Source organism: Nylanderia fulva, unplaced genomic scaffold, assembly GCF_048542155.1.
Source record: "Nylanderia fulva isolate GAGA-0341 unplaced genomic scaffold, ASM4854215v1 Scaffold2, whole genome shotgun sequence".
Taxonomy (NCBI): domain Eukaryota; kingdom Metazoa; phylum Arthropoda; class Insecta; order Hymenoptera; family Formicidae; genus Nylanderia; species Nylanderia fulva.
Genome location: NW_028190263.1, coordinates 6083323 through 6098112, shown reverse-complemented (window position 1 = coordinate 6098112; position 14790 = coordinate 6083323). Strand labels below are relative to the sequence as shown.

Here is a 14790-nt window from a genome sequence, read left to right as displayed (position 1 = left end):
TTTAATTTTTAAAAAATTATATATTTTAAGAAAGATTTTTAAAAAATTATTTTTGTCAAATTAAAATATTTTCAAAGATACATTTGGCTCGGTAATATATTTAAATTCACTTATAACGCGCGCATCTCATTTTTATCACGGCGGAAAAATAATTCTGTTTAATACATCGATCGATGTTATTAATGACGAGTAACGTACATTTTCCGTACATATATATATACTACCGCTAACGTGTGTGTAATTCAGTTGGGTTAACGGTATGGCTCGGGGCTTTGATGTTTTTTTTTTTTTTGCCTATCTTTTTCTTTGTATCCGGACGAGATCGGGATACGCGCTGATCGCGAACGTAACAGAATTTCCACGAACACATGGCTACAGTATATTTGCATACAGATGCAGGCGCGCGGAAATTCCGCGATGCTCGCGCGGATATTTTCATATCGGTAATGTTGCATGCGCGCATCGCATGCGGTTCTGCAATATTAAATTCCGTGTTTACTCTGCCCGCGTCCTCCGCGTTATTCCTCGCATCGTAATGACGGATCATGCTCGTTTCGCGACCATTCGAAGGAGGGAAACAGCCTCCCTTCTCTTTTCAACCCCATCCGCATATTTCGTTCGCTTATTTATGCATCAGCCTTCCTTTTTTGCAAGCGTATTACGTATCGCGTGTCGAATCGTCGTACACTGAAATATTCTATAAATATTTAGACTCTTATTCTCGTATTCTTCTCGCCGGCGTCGTACTTAATTTTGTTTTCTCTTGGCCACTATTTTTTTTTATTAATTCACGAAACGCGCAAACGGAATTTAAAAATACTTTTATGGAAATGTAAAACAATCTTCTCCCCTTGCGATTGTCTCAAATTTGGAATAGTTTCCTTTCGATAGAAGAAACTATGAAGATATATGTTTTTATTTACTGAGAAAAGCGCTTTAATTAATCTTAGAATATTTGTGCATTTTTTTTTATATTTTAATCAAATGTTATTCTTTAAGAAGTTCTGGATATTTGCTTCTTACTTATTCTTCGATTTATATATGAATATATACTTTAAAATCTTATAAATCTGAATTTCTCTCACAATCAGTCTCAATCTCACGAGGGAAAGAGACTTCGACTATTGAATCTATCAAAATAATATACATTTGCTTAAAGACAGAGAGGTATAAGAAATATATTTTACATATTTACACAAAAAATATATCTCGATTTGATATTCATCAAATTTTTCTATGTATATATCTGGTCCAAAAGTTTATACTTCAGGAGAGCATACTTTAGGTGAATGAGACTTGAAAGAGATTTCTCTAGTTAGTTAGTTTGACTAATTTTATTCAGTTAAGAGCGCTGCTACATTGAGAAATACTGTCGCGAAACTTTATCCATCGCGGTCTCACGAGGGATCCTCGTTACATTTTCAAATATCAAAATCTCGAGTCGAGAAACGCGCTCTTAACGGAGATGTGAAGGAAAATTCGTTGAAAGACTCCCAGAGCGAAGCTGCGGCCGTTCCGCATTCGTCGAGGGTTTTCGCGAGTAAATCCGTTAAAGAGCGCCTTGCAAAGAGTTATATATATATATATATATATATATATCGCGAACGATCTTTGCACACATTCGACGCGCAACGTGAATAGAAAGATTAAATAAAATTGATCGCATCGCCTCGCTTCGATAAATTTTATCGCAAATTCGTATCAGAAATTTTGTTATCGCGAAATATCGCGAATTTTATTTTATTATATTTTTATCGAAAATTTTATTATCTCGACGAGTTGAAAGTGTGTTTTTGCATATTAAACGAATTTTTGAGAAAACGTAAGAGATTGTCTTGACCATAGAAGAGATTCAAATAATCCTTTTGTTGTATCTTCGCTCTCTCGATCGGAAAATTAACATTCGTTTTGTGCAATCAACATGCATGATTGCATGACGCGATTGCGTAATTTGCTAATTATTATTTCTACGTTTGGTGCAAATGCTGGGAATTCTGGGAAAATGTGCCGAGTTTAATTCAGAGTTAGATCAGCATATTTAAAGGGTAAACAAGATATTAATTTGAACGTACAAACATCACGTTATGCTACTGCAATATCCTTGTAGTAGAATCAAAATCGCGATTTGCTTATCATTAATATTATATTTGAGAAACTAAATACAGTATTTTACATAATAATAGTTTTTTTAATTCTGAGATTTAGAGACACAGTATTATCTCATCTGAAAAACGTCGTGTTTTTTGCATCTCATTCTGCATTTTAAGAATGTTCGAGTCTTATTTATAATTCTTTGCGTTTTTAATTTAATCGTGCTTTGACAATTACATGCGAACAAACGCGATTTGCTTATCATTAATGGTATATTCAAGAAATTAAATAGTACAATATTTTACATATATCTATAATAAGAGTTTTTTTTAATTCTGAGGTTTAGAGATGCAGTATTATCTCATCTGAAAAACGACGTGTTTCTTGCGTTTTATTCTGAATTTGAAGAATGTTCGAGTTTTATTTCTTTGCGTTTTTAATTTAATCGCGCTTTGACAATTACATGCGAACAAACGCGATTTGCTTATCATTAAAGTTATATTTAAGAAATTAAATATAGGTACAGTATTTTACATATCTATAGGTACAGTATTTTACATATCTATAATAAGAGTTTTTTAAATTCTGAGGTTTAGTGACGCAGTATTATCTCATCTGAAAAACGTCGTCTTTCTTGCGTTTCATTCTGAATTTTAAGAATGTTCGAGTCTTATTTCTTTGCGTTTTTAATTTAATCGTGCTTTGACAATTACATGCGAACAAACGCGATTTGCTTATCATTAATGTTATATTCAAGAAATTAAATATAGGTACAGTATTTTACATAATAAGAGTTTTTTAAATTCTGAGGTTTAGTGACGCAGTATTATCTCATCTGAAAAACGTCGTCTTTCTTGCGTTTCATTCTGAATTTGAAGAATGTTCGAGTCTTATTTCTTCGCATTTTTAATTCAATCGCGCCATTTTGACAATTATATACGTACATTCGCGTCCAGACAGAGCCCGAACCTTCTGGTCAGACGTGGGGATGCGACGACCATCCAGGGTTTCGCTACCACCATATGTTTTTGCCGACATTTCGACAGCATATCGCTCGTAAATCTCCGTAGTTGACAGCCGACACGAACGGGACAGAATCGGACCCCGGCGAAAAGGGTCTCGACGATCGCGATAAATCATCGGGTCCGCCGTGCCTCGGTCAATTACAAAGCCGCGCCGGTAAATAACGAATTACGCGGGCATTCAATTTGTCTGTATAACGGTATAATGGCCGGAATCCATCGAATCTCTCCCCGTCGGCATCGGAAGCTTTTTACTCATGTTCTCGGAATCGATTCGATGTGTGCGTGCATGTGGGTAAGCGCGTGTGGATAGTCGCGTCCGGATCGATCGCGGGACTTTATTTCGACTTTCGCATTTAATCTTCATCAATGTCGCGCCGGCCCAGGACGTGTCCTCACGAATAAACAAGAAAAATGAGCACGGAAGCTATGGTTGACAGAACGGGCGCGATATCGAATTTCCACGCGCGATGCCGTGCGTTTGCATTCTCGATGATCCGCCAGGCTACAAATACCTTGCTATCTGAATAATTTATTGTATGGAACTAGATAATAGAAAGAGGGAGAGAGAGATTAGTGAAAGAGAAAATCATATGGTGTTATTTCTCATCAACACAATTTACATATTACATATATTATATAGGTATATTATGTGAATAAAAGCAAAATTTCATTATTATAGAACTATTATGAGTAATTTTGAATAAATATGTCTGTTACGGATACTAGGATAATTTTGTTAGGCATTCCACTAGAAATGTTAAATTCTAGAGTTATGTTACGAATGTTAGGACGAAAGGTTACATTTACGTAGCACGTAACGAGGCAAATGAAATATGGTTGTAATTGGTGCGCCAGATACAGTTACGGGAAATTGGTGATGAGTTTGCAGGTTTCGCAAACTGCGTCCAGCAATGTTAGCAAAGGGAAATACCGGCGTGCCAGATGCCTGTACGACATTTCACATCATTAGGATTCAGATATATAATATTCGTTCTCGCGATAACAATTTCTTCGTATAAATATACCCCTTTTTTCCCTGCGATTCTTCCTTTCCTTCGAAGTCATCCTGCGAAAGGTCCGCAACGACACTACACTAGAAATTATTCCATCTGCGAGCTACAATAGACCGAAATCAACTTTCAGTGCCTCGAAATTATTATTCGCCTCCGAAGAAGACACCCTGGAGCTTCGTGTCGACCGTCATCGCTCGTCAGCCACTAATTCCAGATTAGCAAAGCAAAGGAGCATTCGCAGACGCGCAAAAACAACGAGAGGGAGATGAAGGGCCGACCTTGAAGGGCACGTCGGGGCCTGTGAAGGAGGCGAACGGAGACGAACCGAGCTGCCGGGAGGGTCGTCAGCCCCTCTTTAAAAAAAAGGGGTCGAGGCCTGGCACCAGATCAAAAGCTCGGTCACAATAGGTTGCCTGCAAAGCTCTGGTTCCAGGGGGTCGGAGGCGGAGGAGGAGGGTGGTGGCGTCGGGGGCAGCGACGGGGGAGGCGGCACTAGCATGTGCTGCGTCCTTCAGGGTGCCGAGAGGGTGTTTCCCTCCGCCGGGAACGGAGGGAAACACGGAACCGGGACGGCGAACGGCAAGGGCGCCGACGGCACCTCCGTCGGCGCTCAGGATCTACCGCTCGAGTCGCTCTGGGCGGCCGGCCTCGACGAAGGGATGGGCTTTCCGCAGAGGTGCTCCTACGCGAATCAGCACACCACCCTCGTCGCGACCTCCACGAACCACACGTCCCCCGCGAACCCCGATGAGCTCTGGAGAGAGAGAAGCCTCCCTCATAGGTACATACAATTGTGCACTTCATTGATCGATGGTTTTACGTTTTCTCGGATTTTTTTTTAGGATAATGCAAAGGAACAAGGATATTAAAAAGAATTTTTGTATCTGTAAATTAGAAGAATATAAATATATACCTATATATATATATGTATGTATGCAGAATTTTCCCTTAAAACTTATACTCTGAAAATATGGTATAATCGTGGTATTGGAGAAATTTTTTTAAGAATAATGCAAAGGAAAAAGGATATTAAAAGGAATTTTTGTATCTGTAAATTAGAAGAATATAAATATATAGAAATATATATGCAGAATTTTCTCTTAAAACTTACCCTGAAAATATGGTATAATCATGGTATTGGAGAAATTTTTTTAAGGATAATGCAAAGGAAAAAGGATATTAAAAGGAATTTTTGTATCTGTAAATTAGAAATAAATATATACCTATATATATATATATATATATGTATGCAGAATTTTCCCTTAAAACTTATACTCTGAAAATATGGTATAATCGTGGTATTGGAGAAATTTTTTTAAGAATAATGCAAAGGAAAAAGGATATTAAAAGGAATTTTTGTATCTGTAAATTAGAAGAATATAAATATATAGAAATATATATGCAGAATTTTCTCTTAAAACTTACCCTGAAAATATGGTATAATCATGGTATTGGAGAAATTTTTTTAAGGATAATGCAAAGGAAAAAGGATATTAAAAGGAATTTTTGTATCTGTAAATTAGAAGAATATAAATATATAGAAATATATATGCAGAATTTTCTCTTAAAACTTACCCTGAAAATATGGTATAATCATGGTATTGGAGAAATTTTTTTAAGGATAATGCAAAGAAAAAAGGATATTAAAAGGAATTCTTGTATCTGTAAATTAGAAGAATATAAATATATAGAAATATATATGCAGAATTTTCTCTTAAAACTTACCCTGAAAATATGGTATAATCATGGTATTGGAGAAATTTTTTTAAGGATAATGCAAAGGAAAAAGGATATTAAAAGGAATTTTTGTATCTGTAAATTAGAAGAATATAAATATATATATATATATATATATATATATGTATGCAGAATTTTCTGTTAAAACTTACCCTGAAAAATATGGTAATCGAATCGTAGTATTGGAGGAATTTTGTGAGAGTTTTTCTGATTAATATTTATCACGATAAAATATGATCGTTTAATTTAATATGTACATCGTAAATTTTATTATGTACGTATTAATATTTTTCAGCGTGGTAAATATTAATCAGAGAAACTCTTATAAATTCGTTCAACATCTTGTCCCACGATTACTCCGATTTTTATGGTAAATGCTAAGAGAAAATTTTCTTCATGTATACAGTATTATATTTTAATAAGTCATAATTAATATTAATAATTTTTTAAACATTCGATCAATTTTGTGTCACTGTATCTATGTCATATCAAAAGTCCCTTGTTCGAGTCGCGCGCGATTTATTAATTCTTCATTAAATTTCTCGAGTGTTATTGACAGGAAATCTTTAAACATTTTTCGTTTGAGGAAAATTCCGTGAAAATTTGCGCGTCTTATACACACGTTTAAAATCAATCTTCGGAATACAGGAATTTATTTGACTTCTTGATCGGATAATTCGTAAAGGAAAAATAAATTGTATCACAGTTTATTGCATTTTCTGAATCTTTTCAAATTATAGTCTTATTGATGCTTAATTCATTTTGTTCATATCTGCGATTAATTTGCATTTTTTTCTCTAACAAAAATTTGCTTGAAATTGAATTATTTATCGAGTACATTCTTCCGTCGTGCTTGAAAAACACGATTAAAATGAGACCGAGCTTATTACCGTAACCGATCTTGCAAACATTTTCTCCCTCCCTCCATTTTATTCGCCGTAATCAACTACACGACGGCTATAGAAAGACTCGCTCGCGCAGAACGCCCACGACCTCCACGGGGATCGGTTCCTCGATCACGGATGAGATATGGACGTCGGCGAACGAACGGCGCTTCTGCCGCACGTCGACTACCTCGACCGGAATCGGCTCGTCCCTGAATCTGCACGAGAACAATCGCTCGCTGGAGTCGCGCGACGGCGACTTTTACTCCACGGATATCGAGGACTCCAAGGACACGTCCTACCGAAGATACTATCCGACCACGCCGACCACTTCCGGCCTGGGCTCGTCCTCGGATCGGCAGTCCGTCGAGACCCAGTGCGGCTCCCGAGATCTCCCGGATCATCTCTGGGCGGCCGCGATGGAGGACGGGTTTTCCCGGTTCAACGCGATGAAGTCGCTGCAGACGATCACGCGTCAGCCCCGTCCGAATCACGACTGGGTTAAGACCGAACGGATCTCCAGATTCACCAAGCATCGCACGATCAGTCAGTCGCCGCAGCGCGAGCAAGAGATCTGGACGTCCAAGTTGGACGAGAGCCCGGTGGTCTCTGGTTACGGCACCCAGAGAAATCTGGGCCCGCACAAGTGTCATCATCAGGCACGCAGAAGCTTCTCCACGTCGATCGTTGCGGACCTCGCGATCACGCCGGATGGATCTCAGCAGAGCCTCGGCAGCGGCGAGTTTCTGGTGAGTCTCGCGGTGTCGTGTTCTGTGATAGTTGTCTCTTAACGTGTAGGTTCTTTCATTTAGATTTAATGCATCTTTTTAAGAAATTAAAATGCGAGAGTACGTTAAAATTATGACGCACGTTATTTTTATAAAGAATTAAAATATATAATTATATGTTTGTCGGGATAGCTGCGAGAGCTGCAGTCTTTTTAAAAGGACGGAGGATGTTCTTTTATACTCAATGAACAGCTCGCTTGTGTTTTCGCTCTACTACATATTATTACAGTGGCGTTTGAAACGTTTATGCCAACCACAAACTTAATTCTGTCTAGTTTTCGTATTTATTTTTTATGAGGATGGGGCTTTGTTCTGCCACGCATAAACGATCTTTTCGCAGTTGACGGTAAAAATGCCGTCATTAGTAGACGAAGCAAAATTACAATCGTTACATCTACTGTACAGTTTCTGATCTTTATTATTGTAATGACTTCGAGCACTTGAGCAAACATGCTCGACCGAAGAAGTAGACACAATTCAAATGATTTCTCCTTACTTCTATGATATAAAAAAATTTAACCTACTGACTTATTACGCCAAGTTTGGATTACCTTGCGCTAAAGTCGCGGAACCCTGTCGTGCAGAGCTTACTCGTCGTGTTCTTTTTATCATGATGAAGTCTTTGAGAAGAGACTTTGACGGGAACTCCCGGGACCGTAAACTGAATTTATCGCCGCGTTGCGGTTTGTGTACACTTTAAGGCGGATTACCGACTTTCTCCTCTCTCGATCTATTCCCCCGGAAATTCTCCGCGATAATTGAATATACATCTCGAGAGTCACACACAGCCAGAGACTATATCCTCGAAATTGGAGCGAAAGCGGATCAAACAATGCACTGTTGACTACGATATTGCTTCTTCTAAACAAAATCTTTAAAATCGTTTAAAAAGACAAGAAGTTGTGATGCATTTATTAGTTTTTAAAATTATTAAGCTTGTATAATTTTAAAAATTGTGCTCACAAAAAAATTGATAAATTATTATTTTTATCTGAAACACATTTGACTACTAATTATTATTTTTTAATCATCTTCAATGAGTTGTTGAAGATTATTCCAATTCTTTAAAGATTTACAATGAATTGACAAAGAGGTTATTTTTAATAATTAAACCTAAAATGTCTAATAATAATCGAAGACTGAGGATACAAATTTTTTTAATGCAATTTAACAATTAAACAATTTTGAATATGAAATGGAATATAAAAGTAGCATTCTATCGTAGAAACACATACTGTTACATTGAGATTTGTCAATTTTATTAATACCGACCGTATGCGAAAACAACACATGCTACATTGTTGGCATCTTTCCAGATTGTATAAATAAAACCCGCGTTCACCAAATATAAACAAAACACGAAAGCGCCGCGTCCGCTCGTGCGGCGAGTAACAAAGTTGACAGAAACTATTAAAACAGCATACACATTCCTCGTGCAGGAACACGAAGCGCGCTAAATCTCGAGAAATCGCCAGGGGAGATATAGATGGTAAAAATTTTAAGTCTAGCTTTTTACGGGCGCTCGTATATGTCAACAGTTTTACGGACAATAGCTTTTATATACATATTTTACGCGGGTTGAAGCAAAAATGACTGCTTTTTGAGTGCGCGACTGTCTCTTTATTAATTATATTATTTATACAATATAAATATAAATTTCAAGAATATAAATATATAATAAATGTACTTTTGTGGATAATAAGTATAAATCTAGGTTTTTTATGGATAATTTATAATTTAAATCAACGAATAAGATTTTATGCGAGAAATTATTTCAATTATTAATTCTCTTTTATAAAATTTTTGAATTTTTATTAAATTTTGCATTAGTGAAATAAGTTATTAATAGGAAATAATATAAAATATTATTTCCAAAATGGAGAAGAGATTAGAATATATTCGGAGTTTAAAAAAAAATTATTTATTAACTTGTGCGCATTCACAAAATTTTTGAAATATTGCTATTAAATATTTTATTAATATAAATATTCCACAATATAGCGTTTAAAACTTTAAAGTATTAGCGGTGCATAATTGTGGTTGAAAGGAAAATTGTGCAGCACGGCAAGAATTTCTATAGATTCCTTGAAAAAAATATTTCTTAGATTTATATTTATTTTGATATACTTACAATTAGTGCAATGATTTGATAAATATGAATTTATTATACACATTCCTTGTTAAAAAATAAGCATTTTTTCTAGGCAAAATAGTTTTAAAAAATGCACAATTTTCAAGATCTTATTTTTTAATATGCCAATATAGTGCATTTGCTACTTCTCGATTCTTAAAAAATGATGCATTTTTTCATGCATTTTGCCAAATAAAAAAGATGTTTATTTTTTCACGAGAAATATATATATGTATATGTATTTTACTCGTTGAAAACTGAAAATTTGTAATCTATAATTTACATGAATATATTATATATATATCATTGCACAGGTATATGTATTTCATAACACGACTCATTGCGCGTTTACTATATAGTGCGCATTTATGCACGTTATTTCAATCGATTTATAATATGCGCGGATTTTAATCATCGCATAAATAGAGAAAGATGAATTGGAAACATTAACAATTCAAAATTTAATGAGTTACTTACATTTATGTTAATTTTCTGTGATCTATTATACGATTTAACGTAACTATATAATTTTTCTAAAAATTTCGTTTATTTCGACCACGTGAAAATAACTATTGTCTCGTCACGCGATACGTCACGTGCGACAAAGTGACAAGGCGGATGTTCATCACGCGCGATGAACGAAACAATGACTCTCTCTCTGTCTTTCGTCAAGCTGGCTAGATGCTTGCCGTATCTTGTATCTGCGTGTGTATGTACAGCATCAAAAGGACCTGACCTGAAATCTGTCCGGAAAACGATGTACGACGAGGCGCGAGACATAAAAATGCCATTCCACTCGGGATATTAGAGTCGGATATTGAGGTATATTTTTTTCTGCTTTTTTCATCGTAGTCCACGATTCCTTTTAAAGATGACGGAGCTTTGTCGCTCGCGTGTCACGTGACTCGCGGTCGTTTTCCTTCACCGGATAATTCCGACCGTGCGATGCATCATTAATTTCTTCGCTCCAGAAAGTAGTGCTGCTAACTTTGGAGCACGGTAATTGATTCGGATAACGGAATTTGTTTTAGCCGCTAACTTTTGGTTTTGAAAATTTCAAGTTATATCATAGAGAGGATAATATTATACAATGTACAAAAAGAGAAATGAAAAGAGAACCCTTTTATGAAAAATATTTTGATTTTTTGCCAAATATTGAATTGTGTGATAAAATGAGATATAATTATAATTAAATACGACTATCACTTAATTATAAAATAAATGATAAATAAACATTTATATATGAATTTACAAGTATACTCGCGTACTTACTAGATTTTATTTAGCGCCTCAAGTACAAAGATTCTCTGTTCTCTCGCCTTTTCTCTTCCTGTCTCTTTCTGACACTCTTTGAGTCGCTCTCCTTAATTAGTTGTCTCTTTCGGTGTATCATCTTGGAACTTTGCATCTAGCGAATAAACGCAAGGCAAAGGCAACTATATTTACACATGGAGAAGGAGGCAAGAGAGTTGTGTGATTTCTACGTGTAATTCTTGGCAACTAGGCAAGAGAAGGACGATCCAATTAAAATCAACAGAGTCTTTTGCACACAGCCTGATGCCATTCGGGATCGCTAACTTCTTTCACTTAAATGCCTTTTTTTTCGTGACGGAAACCCCGCAAAGCGACGCTCTTGAAACATCTTTCGACGCGTAATTGATCGTGGTCGACAGTCACGACGAACCATAAAATGTTCAGAAAGTTCTTCTTTGCACCTATCATGCAGACATTTTAATCGTAGCACAGAAATGAAAAAAATATAAAAATTTCAAACTAATTTAAAATTGCGCTCTCTTAAATCGAATTAGTAAAAATATCTAAATGTCACCTATATCGAATTTTTTAAAATGTTTAATATTATGTGTAATAATTTTAATATTGCACGGAGAGAATTTTCTCTTAGAATTTACCCTGAAAATCATGCGGTAATCGTGGGATAATATGATGTTGGAAGAATTTTATAAGAATTTCTCTGATTAATATTTACCACAATAAAAAATATTAATATGTATATAATAAAATTAATCGAGTGTATTTTACATCTTACTGTAGTAGATAATAATATTTTTATTGTGGTAAATATTAATCAGAAAAACTCTTATAAAATTCTTCCATGATTTTCAGGGTAAATTTTAAGAAAAAATTCTCTCTGTGTTAGAATCGCGAGAAAAAAAATGATAAGAGAAAGCTAATAAATTTTTGACATCGCGCAATTGTCATTTCACAGATTGAGTCGAAATTTTGCCTCATTTACGCCGCCCTTTGCCTTTGTCAGCGTTCAAAAGCGAGCGAAACGAAGAGGTTTGGAGCTTGCAACATAATTTGCAATACACGAGACGACGCAAATGACGCGCGCGCGCGCGCGTTTCTCCCTCGAGCGCAGACACAAGATGACGATATCCAATTAAACTCCGCCGTGAGCCGGCGGAGATGATCCTTTAATCGGCGATATACATGTGTCAAGTGCAGAGAGCACGGACTGACGAAATGGTATAAATCGATTTCAGTGCACGAAAGTCGAGAGACGTCGCTTGCCCGTTCGCAAGGCGACTTTGATGAGGTCCGCGCGCGTAATTATCCGCCGATTAATGGGCGGCATATTGCTGCAATGACGGGAATTTCGAGTAGGGATTCACTCCCGTAATTACGCTCGTTACTTGGATGGCTTAATGAGGAATATACGTACGTATTTGTGACTTGATTCGAACTCTTGAACTCTGAGGATCACATCTCTCACGTACGAGGCGCGATTTCGGTCTCAGCGGAAATTATACCGACATTATTGCTTTTCTTTTTCTTTTCGGAGCAAAAGATTATTTTTTTCTTAAGCTGGATATATTATTCGTAAATCTGTACATATGTATCTCGACAAGCACCAGTAAAAGTTAACGAGGCGTATTTATTTCGCATTAAATCGCGAGAAGGAACATTCTTGATTTATTTTTCTCATATGTAAATGATACAAAAATATTATACCAATAATGACAGATTTCGAAATTGCTAAGAAATTAAAAATCTGTATAAAAAGTACAGATGATTCTTTAATTTTTTGGTGACAGTTGTGCTATTCATTATAAAAATGATAGCTTTTATAAAATAATACATTTTTATTAGAGTTTATCAACAATTTTAAATTTTTATTAATTTTAGTGTATTATTCATATAAGAAAGAGGTTTTCATTTCTAAAATAAATTATGACAAGACAGTGTTATTTATCTTAGGAAGTTGTTTTAAATGATAGCTTTTAATAAGCGGGAAATTCAGAATTAAACGTTCGATCGTCGTTCAATTAGCTGGAAGCTATCTTTCCTTGCAAACTCGCTCCCAGAGCGGGATTTTACAAAGGAATCGATTCAACTATGTCAACGACGACATATATTGATTTCGTTATCGTAACAAAGGTTTGTGAGAGCTTCACTAGCTCATTAAAACGATGGAAATTAACATTCTCTCAATTTGCTAAATTACACATTATCGTGAATTATATTTATTAACAATATCTATAATTCGAACGATACTATAAATATATCTAACTACTTTTTCATCTGGCGATTCGAAAATTTACGGGAGTCGTGCCATGTTCGCAGTTATCGTGAAAAGGTCCTTTTAACAGCGTGACTTATCACTTTAAACACCATCGCGATAAAACTACAGAACAGAACCTGTCAACATTCGCCGTAAAAAGATACGTACTCTTTTCCCGTAATAATTCTGCGCAACTCTCGGAAATGACCTCTATATAATTTTAATCTCTCGTATTTTATTCCATCTGATAAATCTAATTGGTTATATTATACTTTCGAGTTTCTTAGATAAACTGTTCATAAAACGCAAAAATATATATATATATATAAAGAGTATTTTTCAACCTACTTGTTTATACTAAGAAACTGTTCCTTTCGGGAGGTTTATTTAATTTTTGAAAATCTTGAAGAAAATAACATTTTATGTATTACTGCTAATTTTATTTTATCGAATAATTTACAAGATAATTATGTGATGGAGATAGCGATTTGTTTTGCAATCAGCTGCTTGTCTACAATTAGAAAAAGCGCGTCACGATTAATTAACATTTATCTTGCACACTTTGAAAGCGTGTTACAAGGCTTAGAAAAATGGTCGGAAAAATTAGCGCTTGTCATTATTACAGGAGGAAAATGGTGATGCTCACGCGAGCGTTCCAGTTCTTGCCGACGACGGCGGATCCGTCATCCCGGCGATTCTGATAAATATCCGGACGAATCGACTTTCCCCGAGAGAGAACTCGATCGCTCGATCGTGGCGCGCGAACGAATGGCGATGACCTAATTAAGTTCATCGTTAATGCACGTCGCGTGCGAAGCCGTAACGTGCGCGCGTGCGTTATTTTCCCGCTGGAACGCGTTTGATTAAAATCCATTTATCACGGAAATCGCGTTCTATTTCTAGCTTTTGTAAGCGGCGGAAATACACGATCACGACGACGACGGATTTTTAGTCTTCCCGGTGCTCGACGTCCACTCTGACGTTCATCCCCTTCTGTTTCTTAACATTGTTTTACCATCCCGAAGCGGAAAGCGACGATAAAGCTTGAATTATAATAATCGCCCCATCTTCTTCGTCCTGTTTCCTTCCCGTCGCTGCATTATGCAACATCTGCTGACATTACATTGCATAATGGAGTGTCGTGAGCTTGCGGCCGTTTGTTTACAACTGTCTCCGTCGTCGTCGTCGTCGTCGTCGTCGTTTACGCGATTCTTTTTTAAGGCCTGCCGCGAATGAGAACAAATGACTCTTTTCTTACTGTAGAAGTCCCAGGTTATCTGATAGTCATTAAGTACACGCGGGAGAGTATTGCGGACTTATCTGCGCTCAGTCATCTTCTTTTTCCGCTCATTTTTCTCCATTTAATGAAAAGGGTGGTGAATATGTATTACTTGGAATTTCTAAAGATAAATAGTAATTAAAGAGAAAAAAAATAGTTTTTATAAAATGATTAATAGCATTTGTGGGACTGATCCAGATTTCTAGTTATTTTTGCACAACTTTAAGATTGATATTTTACCTAATTATAAAGCCATTACATTTATCTTTAGGAAATTTATTACATACTTAAAAGTCTCTTAACAGAAAACTTTGAG

General features: G+C 36.0%; 1 protein-coding gene across 3 annotated transcripts in view; it reads left to right on the top strand.

Moving 5' to 3' along the window:
* LOC114942841 (uncharacterized) overlaps positions 1-14790 on the top strand; it is a 253515-nt gene that overhangs the window by 110686 nt on the left and 128039 nt on the right. The gene's annotated exons all lie outside the window — the stretch shown is intronic.